The sequence below is a fragment of the Engystomops pustulosus genome, chromosome 6, assembly GCF_040894005.1.
Source record: "Engystomops pustulosus chromosome 6, aEngPut4.maternal, whole genome shotgun sequence".
Classification (NCBI taxonomy): Eukaryota; Metazoa; Chordata; class Amphibia; order Anura; family Leptodactylidae; genus Engystomops; species Engystomops pustulosus.
Window position 1 is genome coordinate 92,251,478 of NC_092416.1, and position 14,756 is coordinate 92,266,233.

Sequence of the window (14,756 nt, forward strand, 5' to 3'; positions counted from 1 at the left end):
ATGTTCGTGTACATCTGCGATCTGTTCCGGAGACACGCGTGCAGAACGGTGTTCTCCGCAATAGTATTTGAAGAACAATATGTGTGAAGAACAACTTTCAGATGTTTGGAAACATCTGCAAGTTGTTCTCTACACATATTGTTCTTCAAATACTATTAAGGAGAACACCGTTCTGCACGCGTGTCTCCGGAGCAGATCACAGATGTTCGTGAACATCTGCGATCTGTTCTGCAGTGTTCTTTCACTGTGTTCTTTCAGTGAAAACATCTGCACGGAACAGTGCTCGTTCAGTTTGTAATTTTATTGAAAAATGCTCGGGTCTCCCATTGATTTCAATGGGGCTCGTTACTCGAAACGAGCACCCGAGCATCGGGAAATGTTCGGCTCGAGTAATGAGCACCCGAGCATTTTAGTGCTCACTCATCTCTAGTTATAATCTTTCTCTATCCTATAGTCATTGCTGTTCATTAAGTTTTTTTTTGCAAAATATAGGTTTTATTTCATATTCTTTAGTCATTTTGTAAAACACTGTTTTAGTGGCATGGTTGCCACCTTAAAAAATCCACCTCTAATTTGGATTTCCAGTGTAATTGATGCAAGTAGTCCCTTTATCCGCCTATTACACCTTTATGTAATGTGATGTAAGGATGTTTTCAGTGTGGAGCTGTAGTTTCAAAGGGAGGCAGGGGCTCAGGGATTATTTTGATTCTTAAAGTCCTAATCATGGGGCAATTAGGTATCTCCATGAATGCAGTGACCCAAAAAATTAAGGGAATTAAGGGACCACACAGTGAAAAAAAAAGTTTGTTCACCAATTACACCACATTTATGCTGAAAAGCAAATAATGGAATATGGCTGCAGCATGAAGTGGTTAAAGCACAGCTAACTGAACTGCTTTCTATCTCTCATTCCTAATCCCCACTCTTTCTAAACCTAAATCTTTTTTCTTTTTCCTAGTCAAAATGTTTTGTGCTTCTTAGAATATTATCTACCCGGTCTTCATATCTACATTCAGCATGGGCACTGGGCACATCTCTGATTTTTCCTGAGAAACCTGTGACATATGAGAGTATTAGTCGTATAGTGTGGAAATAAACGGCTATCCTAAGCTTAGTACTGTGTTTTCACTATTTCAGAGACTATTTATTTTTCTGAATGACAAGTTAATGTCTGTACATTATCAATCGTCTTTGTAATGGCAGGAAAACATTGGGTTTGTAATCTCTCACTCATTGAATGTGACAGTGCTGGAGAGCTCACTGCTTTAGGCTGAAGTATCACCTATTGATTTTCTTTTTTTTTTCTTTTTTCTTTATTTATATAATTATTAATTTCTAGAATTGATAGAAACATCATTTATTTTACTTAAAATAATTTCCTTATTCCTCAGAGACTGTGCCCAGTAATTGTGGGTTATCTCTTTGCATTGAAAATCATGCTATGCCCCTTTAGGGTATTTCAGATTGGGCTAATTTTTTCCTATACAGGTAAATAATTATATCTCCCTGTCTTGGTTATATGATTATGACCTGACATCTCTCCATATTGGTTATGTAATGATGGGCTGTTATCTTCCTACATTAGTAAATTATGATAAGTTGTTCTCACTTTGTATTGGTGGCATGGGGTGCTGTCTCCCTGTATTAGATTTATCAGAATGAGCTACTATCTTCCTATGTTGTGTATATCAGACTGAATCTCCCTTTCTTGGGCATATCAATTTGTGCGGATATCTCTCTTTGTTGAGTATATCTTGTAGAGCTGCCATCTCCTAATTTTGGGCATAAAATATTGGGCTGATACCGATGTAACTGGCTGGAGTATGACCCCATCCCAGACTATACCCTTGGTTAAAATGGCCTAGGCCAGATAAATACCCTGTGTATACTTTGGCCGAGGCCAGATTATACCCCAAGTATACTTTGACCTACGAGTGATTGTACCCTGAATATACTTTGGTTTAGGTTAGATCACAAACACAAAACCATCAATGTTAGACAGTGTTTCTCTGTTGAGGTTTTCTAATGCATGTGTTGATTCTAATGGGTGAGAACATATAAAAAGGAGATGATCCTATTGCTTTTATTTTTACTCCACTCCTGGTTTGGACATCAAAAACTGCTTTCTTTCAAAAACCCCATTCTTATATTGGAATTCCCATTTAATTTAAAGGAAATCCACCACCAGCAGTAATGGTTGTAGACCAAGCACACTTACATGCTGGTGTGTGCCCCCTCTGGCATGATTCACTCTTCTTTCAGCTCCTTATGCCCTCATAAAAAAAAAAAAAGGTTTTAAAAATTATGCAAAAAAGCCTGAGACTCTCCATGCTCCATTTGCATCATTTGCATCTATTTTTCGCAACAGCAAGGGTATAAGGAGCTAAAAGGAGAGCGGATCCTGCCAGAGGGGAGGCCACCTGCATGTAAATGTGCTTGGTTTACAATCCGGGATCCTGGTGATATATTTCCTTTAATTTATCTGCCATATATACATTTCTCCAATTACATTTCATTAAAAAAATGTCCCTGTGTTAAACTAATTTCCCATAAATGTCAAATTTTTTTGCCTTAGAAACAAGATAGTTGTCCCTGGATACAACTGTTTACATGAACGTGGTATAAACATTGTGTTCACTGTGTTTACAAAAATGTGGTTTAACGCTGTACAAATGAAATTTTTGTCCTCACATCACGTTCACATTGATTTTAGGTAAGTAAGGAGTAAACATGATGTTCAAATTGTGTTTACATAAAATCTGTGTGATTATTGTGTTGATGTAAATGCAGTGTAAACATTGCAATCACAATGCATTTATGTTAATGTGGTGTAAACATGTTCAAATAGCCTTTTCATAACAACGATTTACATCATAGAATATAAACGCAAGTAAATGAAAAATGTGTGAATCAGGTTAATATTGCACCACATAGAGTTCAAATAAACATGGTTTTAATCAATGCGGTGTTAACACATTGGTCAAGTTTTCAAAAGTCTGACTTTTCACTGAAAAGAACACGCAAATCTGTTGCACATGTATTTTTGGAGTGTTTGCACCAGTATGGTGTTGTGGCCGCACTGTGTCCGCCGCGCCACAAAATTCTGCACCCAAAGGGCAATTCCAGTACCAATATGGACCATATCCCAAGTTTATTATAGCGACTCAACATAATTGTGTCACAACCTCTATGTTAACTCCTTAAGGACATAGGCAGTTTAAAGCTTAAGGCTCAGCCCGATTTCTTGGATTCTGACTTGCGTCGCTTTATATGGTTATAACTTTTGAACACTGTTACTTATCAAAACAATTCTGAAATTGTTTTTCTCCACATGTTGTACTTCATTTTAGTGGTGAATTTTAACTGATAAGTTTTGCGTTTTATTTACAAAAAAAAAAAAAAATGATGATTTTTTTGAGAAATTTGCCATTGTCACAAATCCAAATCATTGCATTATCAGGGAGATAGATTTACCACCTAAATAAATTGCTGAATAACATTTCACATATGTCTACTTTACATTTTCATAATTTTTGAAATGTCTGGATAATTAATTTTGATGTCACACGGCTTACAAATCGAATAGCGATTTTCCGTATTTTAAGAATTGACTATTTTGGGGATAAATACCATTTTGAATGACATTTTACATATTTAGCATAAAAAACCCCTATGTATCAATCCATTTTCAAATCTGCACCCCTTAAACTATCACAAACAGCTTTTAGGAAGATTGTTAACCCCTTGAGATCTTCATACTAATGAAATCAAAATGGAGGTGAAATTTAGAATGGTCAAATTGTGCCGGTTATACGTTCATTAAGCCCTAAAATTTACACATTTCCAAAAGATAAAAGGATAAAATCCACCATATAATTTGTTTCGCAATTTCCACTGAGTGCAGAGACCACCCACATGTGGCCAGTACTTGTTTTATGGGCGCACAGCGAGGCGCAGAAGTGAAGGAGAGCCCTGCAACTGCCAGGATTTTAGTTTCCTCATTGGCCCCTTTTGTAGGCTATAAAATTTTCACTTTTTCGTTATTGGGGCTATGTGATTTTTTTGCGGGTTGAGATGTAGAACTTTTTTTGAGGGCAGGAATAGAAAATAATCAATCCTGTACAGGATTTTTTAGTTTTTTTTTTCTTGTTCACCGTAAAGCCTGATAATCATGTTATCTTTATTCTGTGGGTCAATATGATTAAGGGGATACCAGACATGAATATTTTTTCTAACGTTTTACTAAATTTGACAAATAAAACCCTAATGTGGGAAAAATCTATAATTTTTGCATTGCCGTCTTCCAAGTGGCATAACATTTTAACTTTTGTGGCTACAGAGCTGGTTGATGGCTTGTTTTGTACGGGAGATGTTGTTCAATAGATAAAAATAATTTTTGCCAGGTTTTTAACAGTTTTTTTTTAACAACGTTCATTGTGTGGGTTCAATAATCATTTAGTTTTATTCTACGGGTTGTTACAGATGCGGTGATACTATATATATGTGGGGTTTGTGTTATGATTTAGACTTTTTTAGCGTTATATGTCTCTTTATATGTTATGGGGCTTATGGGCATTTTTAGTAGTTTATTACTTTATTTTTTATTGAAAAACCTTTTTTTTAACTTTTTTTTACTACTTCCACCATAGGACATGAACAAGCAATCATCGTATTGTTTGTTCATGATAATACTCTGCAATGCTGATGTATTGCATGGTATTAGCAGTGTCAGCCTATGCACATGCATAGGCTGACACTGTGCCTGTAAGATGACGTTACAGACGCCATCTTACTTGCACTGCCTGCAGGCATCTGCCATAGCAACGACAGGCGCCCCAAGAAAACGGTTCGGGGGGGCGATCGTGGGGGAAAGATCCCTCCAAAGGCATATATCGGACGCTGAGCATCAAGAGGTTAAGGGTGCGCCAAAGAAAAGTTGTTCCACACTTCCTGAGCAGTGCAGTGTGTGGCAAATAATTGAAGACTGTGCACCAGTATTTAATAATCTGGCACACTATGTACTTTCCACAGGCACACTGCACTACTTTTCAATACTTTTGATAAATGTGGGCCAATATGCTAACGCAACAGAATATCGAGTTAACATTTCTTTGTGTAAACACACTTTATGTATCTTCTTTACATGACCGGTGGAAATTACTGGTGAGGGGGAGATGGAAAGGGATGATCACTTTTCACCCCCACCTTCATAGTATTGCAGATTGTTCTGTCTTTCAGGAGCACCCAGACATAGTAAGAGAACAAACTGTTACTTTTACTGAGGAATGAACAACAACCATCATATATATAACACCTCCATTGAGAGCAAGATGGAGAACACCAGAGAGTACGGAACATAGAACAGCAGAGTGTATATAGCCAGTTACAAAACAGGAAAGTGCCATCTACTGTCAGTAAAATATAGTTCCTCCAGCATTAAGCTGCAGCTATTGCTGTTATACTCCAACACATAGGAAGCCGTGCCATACTGGCTTGGTCATGTTGTTGTGAGACATGGTGTGGTCAGACATAAGCAGTAGAGATAGGTGAATTTTTCAAAATTTGATTCGACCTGATTCGACAAATTTTTTGAAAACATTTGAATCGACCCGAATTGAATCATGACGAATCAAGTTAAAAAACAGGTATTTCCTAGCTGCGGAGAGAGCCTGTAGGGTGTTGTAGAACGTTGTGCCTTCATGGATTTGACACGTATTTCTTGCTATCCACTTTAGCAACAAAAAAATTTGCGGTATACAGAGACACCAAAACGGACACCCTGGGATTGGAGCAGAAATCACTACAGAAACTATTTGGATTTTATACAGATTTCCTCCTATTCACTTCAGCAGTAAAAAAGAACTGCTATTAGGGGTATACAGATCCCCCAAATGGACATTCTGGGATTGGAGCAGAAATCACTACAGAAAATATGTGGATTTTACACAGATTTCTTCCTATTCACTTCAGCAACAAAAAAGAAATGCTATTTGGGGTACACAGATCCCCCAAAACAGACACCCTGGGATAGGAGCAGAAATCACTCTAGAAACGATGTGGATTTTACACAGATTTCTTCCTATTCACTTCAGCAACAAAAAAGAACTGCTATTTGAGGGAATACAGATCCCCCAAAACGGACATCCTGGGAATGGAGCAGAAATCAATCCAGAAACTATGTGGATTTTACACAGATTTCTTCCTATTAACTTCAGCAGCAAAAAAGAACTGCTATTTGGGGTATACAGATCCCCACAAAACTGACAACCTGGGAATGGAGCAGAAATCGCTACAGCACAGTACAGTACAAGCAGCTAGACGCTACAGACAACACATGCAGTGTGAAATGCTGAGATTGGTAATGGCTGCCTGTTTTTAAACGGGCTGTCCAACATTATAAAAGGTTTCTGTACAAAAAAAAATCCCTAGAAATTTGCTTTTCTGGAATTCCTGGTGTCCTGCTTCACCTTCCCTCAGTGCAGTGCTTTTGTTGGTTTAGAGGAGTTATGGCACCTCGGTTTCAACAACTTTCACCCACCAGCAGGAGTGCCGAAAGAGGTAAGTACAGGTTTAAAAACACTTAGGCTACTTTATACCCCAGAGCACACTCTGGTCTAGGCCACACTATACCCAAGTATAATCTAGAACAGGGTTATTCTGGGCTGCTACGTTGGTATTTCTCTGGATTGAGTATATCTTGATGTGCTTTTATCTTCCTTTTTTCGGTTAATTGGCTGCTTTTTGGTTATACTCTGTTTAGAATATATCAATATGGGCTGCTATCTACCGGTATTGGGTATGTCCTAATAAACTGTTATCTCCAAGTACTGGATAGTCTCCCAGTATTGTGTGTATAATGATGGGCTTTTATCTCCCTGTATTGGCCATTTCATGATAGGAGGCTGTTATCTATATCTATTTGGTATTTAATATTTGGCTGATATTTACCTGTACAGGCGGTCCCCTACTTAAGAACACTCGACTTACATACTACCCCTAGTTACAAACGGACCAGTGGATATTGGTAATTTATTGTACTTTAGTCCTAGGCTACAATGATCAGCTGTAACAGTTATCACAGGCGTCTGTAATGAAGCTTTAGTGTTAATCCTGATTCTTATGACAATCCAACATTTTTAAAATCCAATTGTCACAGAGACCAAAAAAGTTCTGGCTGGGATTACAATGATAAAATATACAGTTCCGACTAACATACAAATTCAACTTAAGAACAAACCTACAGACCCTATCTTGTATGTAACCCGGGGACTGCCTGTATTGGATACATCAAGATGGTCTGTTATCTCCCTGTATAGGGAATACCATGATCAGCTGCTATCTCCCTGTATTGGGTATATTATGATAAAATGTTATTTCTATGTATATGGTACACCAAGATGGATAGATATCTTCCTATTTTAGTTGCCTATATCCTTGTATTGGGTATTTTATAATTTTCCCCTACACTGGGTATATCATGATGGGTTTCTATAGTCTTGTATTGGGTACAGTATCTTTAAAACTAATCACTGGTCTCAGTATTAACCATAGCATATGTTACATAAAACCATTGAGTAATTGTTGAAGTTATCACTGCGGTACAGTTAAAGGCATCTATAGTATTACATATCCACAAAAATAAGTAATATTTGATAGATTTAGGACCCTTGCTCAAAACGAAGCTCCCCTAGACTTGAATGGAGCATGGTGCAGCCACCTCATCAATCTGCCTTACAATAAGAAAGGGGTCAGTAGACCCAGCTTCTTCATATACGGTAGTTGCAGGTTCCATCTATGTGACCATCACCAGTGATAACATAACCTGTGGATATGTCATAAATATCTGAGCTGGGAAAAACACTGTAACAAAGACCATTGGCAACACATTAACATGTGTTTATATGTTATTATATAGCTCCTTGTTTTTCCACAGGTAAATAAATGATTTTATAGAGAGCTGTATTACAATTCGAATGAAGTCAACCATGCTAACATTTGTCACCCTACGTGTTTGTGTAGACTGCCTGTAAACGGTGATACCTTACATTTATAACTGATCATTCATAGAATATGAGGCTAAAGCTGGAAGCATTCACAGTCTCAGTGTGTTTTATTAATGACCAGCCTTCTAGCACTAACAGAAACTTCTAGAGCTCTGATAACAGAGCTAAAGCATAGATCTATAAACCATTAATAACTATTGACATTACATGGTCTTTACTACTTCTGTAATGCCAATAAATTTATCATTGTTGTTTGCTATTGGGTTGTATTAATTGTATGTTGACTTTATTTCCAGCCTTTGGCCAGAGGCGTTGGTCATTGCTGCTCATATCTGGTCATCAATGATAATTACTGTTTCTCTAACATTGACCACAGGAGATATGTATAAGATCACACACGGTGGGGTTTAGATCAATCCATAAACTCCTTGTCCTTCACTTATGAAAAGTATCTTTTCAAGGATTAAGACTATTTACTTCCTTCTTCCATTTGGTTATACTAGCCCAAGATTTCGACATCCATAATTTCAAAATCTATATGTGAGCGAGAATCAAATGTTGCAAAAAAAATCTGGATAAATTATCAATATAAAGAAAAAGCTTTTGCTTGTAACACTCTTATCCACCTATATCACCCTTATATAGTTATACAATTTTTAAAACAGGTCATTCCTATTTTATGTTGTTAATTTGGTCTCAGCCAATTGATATGTTGATGTTAAGATTTTACATAATGAAAATAAGGCTGCATTCATAGCTCGTTTTTGCCATCCTTTGTAGGGATATGTCTGGAGGATTCTTACAACAGAGGCCACCATTGTATACCACTCAATGCTCATACAGTGTGATACGTCCTCCTGTTTGGCTTCTCCCCCTTCAAAGAGGGATGAAGAGTGAACATTGATTTGCTGCTGCCAATGTTCAAGATGTATATATATAGAATAGAATGGGGCACAGTATATATATCTAATAAAGGTGGTTTTTAATAGGTTTAAGGTGGCACAGTGTTAATTAAAAGGGGCTGCATGTATTAATTCATTATGGGGGTACTGTATACATGTAAATTAGAAGGTTCTGTACATATGTAAAATCATTTGGGATGCTATATATAGGGACCTGGTATTGGTCCCGGTGCTGTGTTTCTATATGAAACTTGGTTCTAGTACTTTACTGGTGCTGTATTTATGTACTACGTAATAGGCACAGGCACAATACTGTATTTTGAAAGACACTGTACATTTTAATTAAAGGGGGTGCACTGTATATGTTAGAATTAATTTTGGGGGAGGCAATGCCTAAGCTGAAATATTGGGAAAGTGCGGCATACACTATAATCCATACATAAATGCATAAATGCATCTTATAATTTTAATTTTGAGGGGACTGTTTATGCTAAAAATCGGGGCACATTGTATATATTTTAATAACCTTGGGGGAAGTTGAGAGGTTTTGAGATTCATCTTGTACAACAAATTACCTAAAAACTGCCCTGACTACTTGTACAGTATCCCGGATGTAAGTTGTTTTTACTTTTACACCCGACCTGAGAATGGTGGATTTTGACCAATTTATATTAATCCTGGAGAAGGAGCCAAACTCAGTCTATATATCAAAAACATGCATCCAGTAACCTATATTTTCTAAGTAAAGCAGCACGATGTTTGCATAAAGGGATATCCTCTCATTCCCTATCATAAAATCAAAGTCTCTTGTATTGCTTGATGATTTTAGTGGACATGATTACCATCATGGAAAAGACCTGTATATGCAAATCTCATGCAGCCCCATTTAAGTGTAGATGGTCTACCATAAAAGTTAGTAGTTGTGTCATATAGGGGTTGGGGGCCGTATGGGGTACCAAAGTTCCTGATTACAGTGTTGAAAGAAGCCTTTCAGGACATTTAGGTGTAGCCTTAGTACTGAAATAAGCTTATCTATGCTCAACCCTCATCAGCGCTGTATTTCATACACCAGCAAAAATGATATTGTAGGTGGGGTTCCTCCTATCTGCCAGTAGTAATGTGTAAGTGACAGCTGAAGATCTGTAGCAAGCATAACAATGACAACTGATATTTCTACATCTAGTTTACTTCTTCAGAACTTCCCCATTGAATCACAGTATTTGACTAACGTTTATATTTAAGTATCATATAAGAGTCGACATGCATCTTACACCTTTTTTTCTTTTAAGCGGGATGCTTTGTAGTAAAGTACAGGCAGTCCCTAACTTAAGAACTTCTGACTTACAGACGACCCCTAGTTAAAGATGGACCTCTGGAAGTTGGTACTTTAGCCCTCGGCTACAATGATCAGCTGAAAGAGGTATAAGGGTGAGTTCACACGTTGCAGTTAAAACTGCATGGCAATCACCTTTGAGGTGGTTTTAGGTGCAGTTTTGTCAATTGAACAGGTGAAAGACATGAACTGAACTGGTGAATTTGATTTTGAAGGGGAAACCTGCTCCACAAATGTCATTCACCCATTCAGTTTATGTCTTTCACCTGTTCAATTGACAAAACTGCACCTAAAACCCCCTCAAAGCTGATTGCGATGCAGTTGTAACTGCAACGTGTGAACGCACCCTAAACGGTGTGTGCAATTAAGCTTTATTGTTAATCATTGTCCTTATGACAGCCCAACATTTTTTAAAATCAAATTGTCACAGAGACAGATGGGGTTACAAAATATACAGTTCCAACTTACATGCAAATTCAACTTAAGAGCAAACCTACAGAACCTAGTATGTAACAAAGGGACTGCCTGTAATATTAATAAGAAAAACATTATTTATGAGAACAATTTGGTCACATGTATTCTTTTTATGAAGTGAAGAGGGTTCTTCTTTTATAATGTGTGTATTATGATGATGCAAGGTGTTTATCATATTAATAATGGGGTTATTGTTATTATAATCTTTACAGGGTTCAGCAATAGCTGATATCTTTCTTGTCCTAATGGCTGCTGCATTACTCAGCATTGATATTTATTTTGATACAATGTTTGATACAATCATTATTATCCAGATTTTCCTTATTTTATTATGGTTTTCTAGTAAACATGCATTTTCCTTTCCTCTCTCACACTACACAGAGTAACTCAGTCAGCGGCCTCCAAATATGTTCATGTTTTCACTGAAACATACTCTATACTGTACCGAAAAAAAAAACATAACTGGGCTACTCTGACCGCATCATAGTGCATTATATAGATGTAGCAGTGCTGAAGCTGTGATATGAAACAGGGATAGCAGTACATCAAGCATTCATCATACCAGTCTTACTACTATACTATAGACATCCATAATGTCATGTTGTATTGCAGTCATGGAGATGTTGCTTATTATGTAGCATTGGCTTTATATGAAGCTTAATAGGACAGCTGAGCAGGGCCATTGCATTTTCCCAGCCAGTTTGAGAAGGATCCTGGCTGCCATCTATCTGCTGTGTAGCATACAGAAAGAGTAAGTGAATTCCAGGACAGGCTTCTTTCCCTCTCAGCATGCAGTAGTAATGAGAGGCAGAGAAGCAAGGAGAGAGAGGGAGGTGGGGGGGTTGGGGAGAAGCACAGAAAGGGAGAGAGAGAGGGAGAGAGGGAGAGGGACACATTTCCACAAGCTTTGCAAAGCAAAGACTGGGAGCAAGCATCTCCATCCAGGACTAGGATCCAGGGGCTTGTGACCCAGAAACTCTACTGGATCTGCAACTGGATAATGACAGGGAGGGGGATATGAGCCTGGAAGGGCTGTGACTCGGCGAATTACAACAGGAAGGGGATGAATGATTTTTTTTTCTTCACCCAGATCTGCCTGAAAGAATGCAAGCACTGGCAGGTAAGGACCTACTGCAAGCACTGCCTGTCCCTGCATATTCTGTGCATTCATCCTCATAGCCGCTGTATAGGGTATCCAGTGTCTAATAGGGGTGGGGCAGAAAGCTCCCCCACCCCCTCTTCTGTCAAGGTAAGGGTGCCTGTCTGTAATTAGGGAGGCTGGCAGAGTCATGCCCATAAGCCCATAAAGACTACTATCAGGCCAACTAAGATGTTTTTTATTAATATTATTGCAGTGGCTTTGATAGTAGCAAGGAACTGCATGTTGTGCCAACAATGGTCTAATTCAATTAGGATGTAAATGAAAGCAGGAGTCCACAGACAATACATGTGTACCAGGGGCTGGCATCCCAGCTGCAATCTGCAGATTCTCTCCAGCACACACAGTCCAGGCTGCCTTCAGGTGCAGGAGCTGCTGCTTCCCCCCAGCATCTGGGAAATGTACAAGAGGATTATTTCTTACTAAGAGAGGTACAACACCACTAAGGTTAACATAGAGGGTTACCAAATTTAATTATGTATTGTTCATGATGGGGAAATCCTTGCTGCATCCTACTCATGTTGACTAGGAGACCACCTACAGTCTTTCCCTCATTCTGTGCTGCTAGAGAACATGGATGAAGTCATATGTAATGATGTGACCTAAATTGTCAAAGCTTGTTGCCCTAGACAGGCTGGAATAGACAAGGTGCAGTCAGTCATATTGGTGAAACCTCCATTCTCTCACTCTGGACAATAACATATGGACCAGTGGTAAGGGAGACTGGAGGTACATAGTCTGAATATGCTTCACAGAGGAGGTAAGGTTATGACACTATTGACTTGCTAATTGCTGGCTGGACATACTAAAGAGACTGTGGGGCTTACATTTGGTCCCTGTTCATTAAAGCAAGGAGGGTGGAATTTACTTTGAAATATTCTGGCACCTGGTAAGTTAATGAAATACAGTTATAATATATGTATTTCTCATATAATATGTCAAAGTATGAAGGGAGTGCAGATGTGACAATCCTGCAATTGTCATTTAACTCTCTGTGCTGTGATGATCATTGAGTTTCTCTAACTCCAAAGTTAACTGCAATCTTATGGAAAATCAGATCTGTGGCCAAATCATAAATTCATCTTTGCTACACTTTATTGATAAAATACATATGTGGATTTGGTATTGTAGATTGCTCTCTATGCAGTCCTATGGAATGAAGTATTTCATCTTTTGCTGCAGCGGTTGCAGCTTTGTCTGCTTATATCCTTCATCATAATACAGTATGAGTTGTCTGGGTTGTGATGGCTAATGACTTTTATGGGCTGTATACTGTTGGCATTGCATTGCTGCTGAGCTGTTCCTTGCCATGGCAGATTGCTGTCCATGGTGCTGAAATGCTATTTACTCTAGCCAGACTAGGCATACATTGTAACCCAAATCACTGCAGGCTAACACAGCTGTCTCTCTTGCCTCTGCATGGAATGGCAGAGCTAATATCACCTGTAGGATTGTGCCATCGAGTCTGTTCTCATGTAATCTGCATTCGCTAGCAACCTGTAGCCTGTTCCTGTCTATAATTCCATCAGTCTTAAAACCCCTTTTCTGCTTATCATTGCTTGAGTTTTTATCTAAAAGCTTATAGTCAACACAATTTTCCTTGCAGCATCAGCTTTTATTGCTATACTCTCTAAATGGACAGATACATATAGCATCAGCCATCATTTTCTTTATAACAGAGTCAGCCAACAATAATGTCTCCACTCTCTGAATGCAAAATAAGTTGCGTAGTCTTTAAGCCTATCCATTAAATGTCTGCTGTTAATATTGTACATCTGAGAGGTCAATAATCTGCATTGACTCTGTGCACTACCAACAAAATGTTATCTCTTTCTAGATCTTCTAGCTTCCTAATAACATATTATCTATCATCCAATTTTCATCTCTTATTCCACACCTGTTCATCATCTTTCTATTTATCTGTTTATTTTCATCAAACTAATTTTTTAATCTATGTATCTATCCATCCATCTTTCTGCACAAAATCTCTTTTTGTAAATGGACGTATGTAGCAGAACCTAGTTGTCAATTGGATTACAGGTAAATCTAGGTGACTGCAACTCAATATGGCATACAGGGAGTAAGCCAACTTCTACATGTGTATGTCATCTGGTACAACTGACCACATCACAGTTGAATGAGTTGCTATAATGCAGATGCAGTAGAATGATAAATTCAGCTCCGTACCTTTGCTATTGTGGTGCATTCCTTGTTACAGTTGGTACATACTGGGTATTTTTGTCATGTCAGCAATTTTAATCCAATTGAGTATGTTTTTTTTCTCAAGATTCTGAATGAATGCGCTGAAGAATTATTTCCAGATTATTTTGACAGATGTGTTTTGTGTGTTGTCAGACGAAGGGTTTTTGTTTTATATTATGTGTCTTTTGTCTGGAGATTCCTCACTGGCTTTCTGTGTCCTCGCTTTATAAACAAGATGACTTTATTCTTTTAGTGTGAATTGTTCTATTTTATGTCTTTGTTCCAAGTCTGTGTGATACATTTGTAATCATTAACCAATTACACTTGCAAAAGACACAGCCGTGCAAGTACTTAATAGGAGCTTATGGGGGTTGCTGAGTGTCTATTTTTGTAGTAGATACAATGGGAAATACTTGTTTTCCAATGCTTTCTTACAGTTGAGATGGTGAAATATGGGGTCTTCTAAATACAGAATAAAAAGAGACATAGAATGTTTCAGTTGTTCAACCTCCTTAATTATTAGATTTTTAGGTAAGGCTTACCTTTCAATGACAGATGTGTCACTTATGACATGTAACAAGATGTCATTGACCACAGTGTAGGTGGAGTGACCTTTAACAATATGTACCTAGAATTAAGGAAAAAGGGACATACTTGCAAGCCATCCCATTGTTTTCATGTGG

General features: G+C 38.0%; 1 protein-coding gene across 6 annotated transcripts in view; it reads left to right on the forward strand.

The window, feature by feature from the left end:
* The first annotated feature begins 11,566 nt into the window (after positions 1–11,566).
* SYT3 (synaptotagmin 3) overlaps positions 11,567–14,756 on the forward strand; it is a 148,532-nt gene continuing 145,342 nt past the window's right edge. Inside the window, exon 1 of one of the 6 annotated variants that reach the window (XM_072110377.1) lies at positions 11,567–11,832. The gene's annotated coding sequence lies outside the window, so the exon portion shown is untranslated. Of the gene's footprint in view, positions 11,833–11,852; positions 11,962–12,149; positions 12,303–12,509; positions 12,632–12,655; positions 12,761–14,756 lie in introns of those variants that run through there. The other 5 variants (XM_072110383.1, XM_072110381.1, XM_072110378.1 and 2 more) reach the window with 5 other exon arrangements.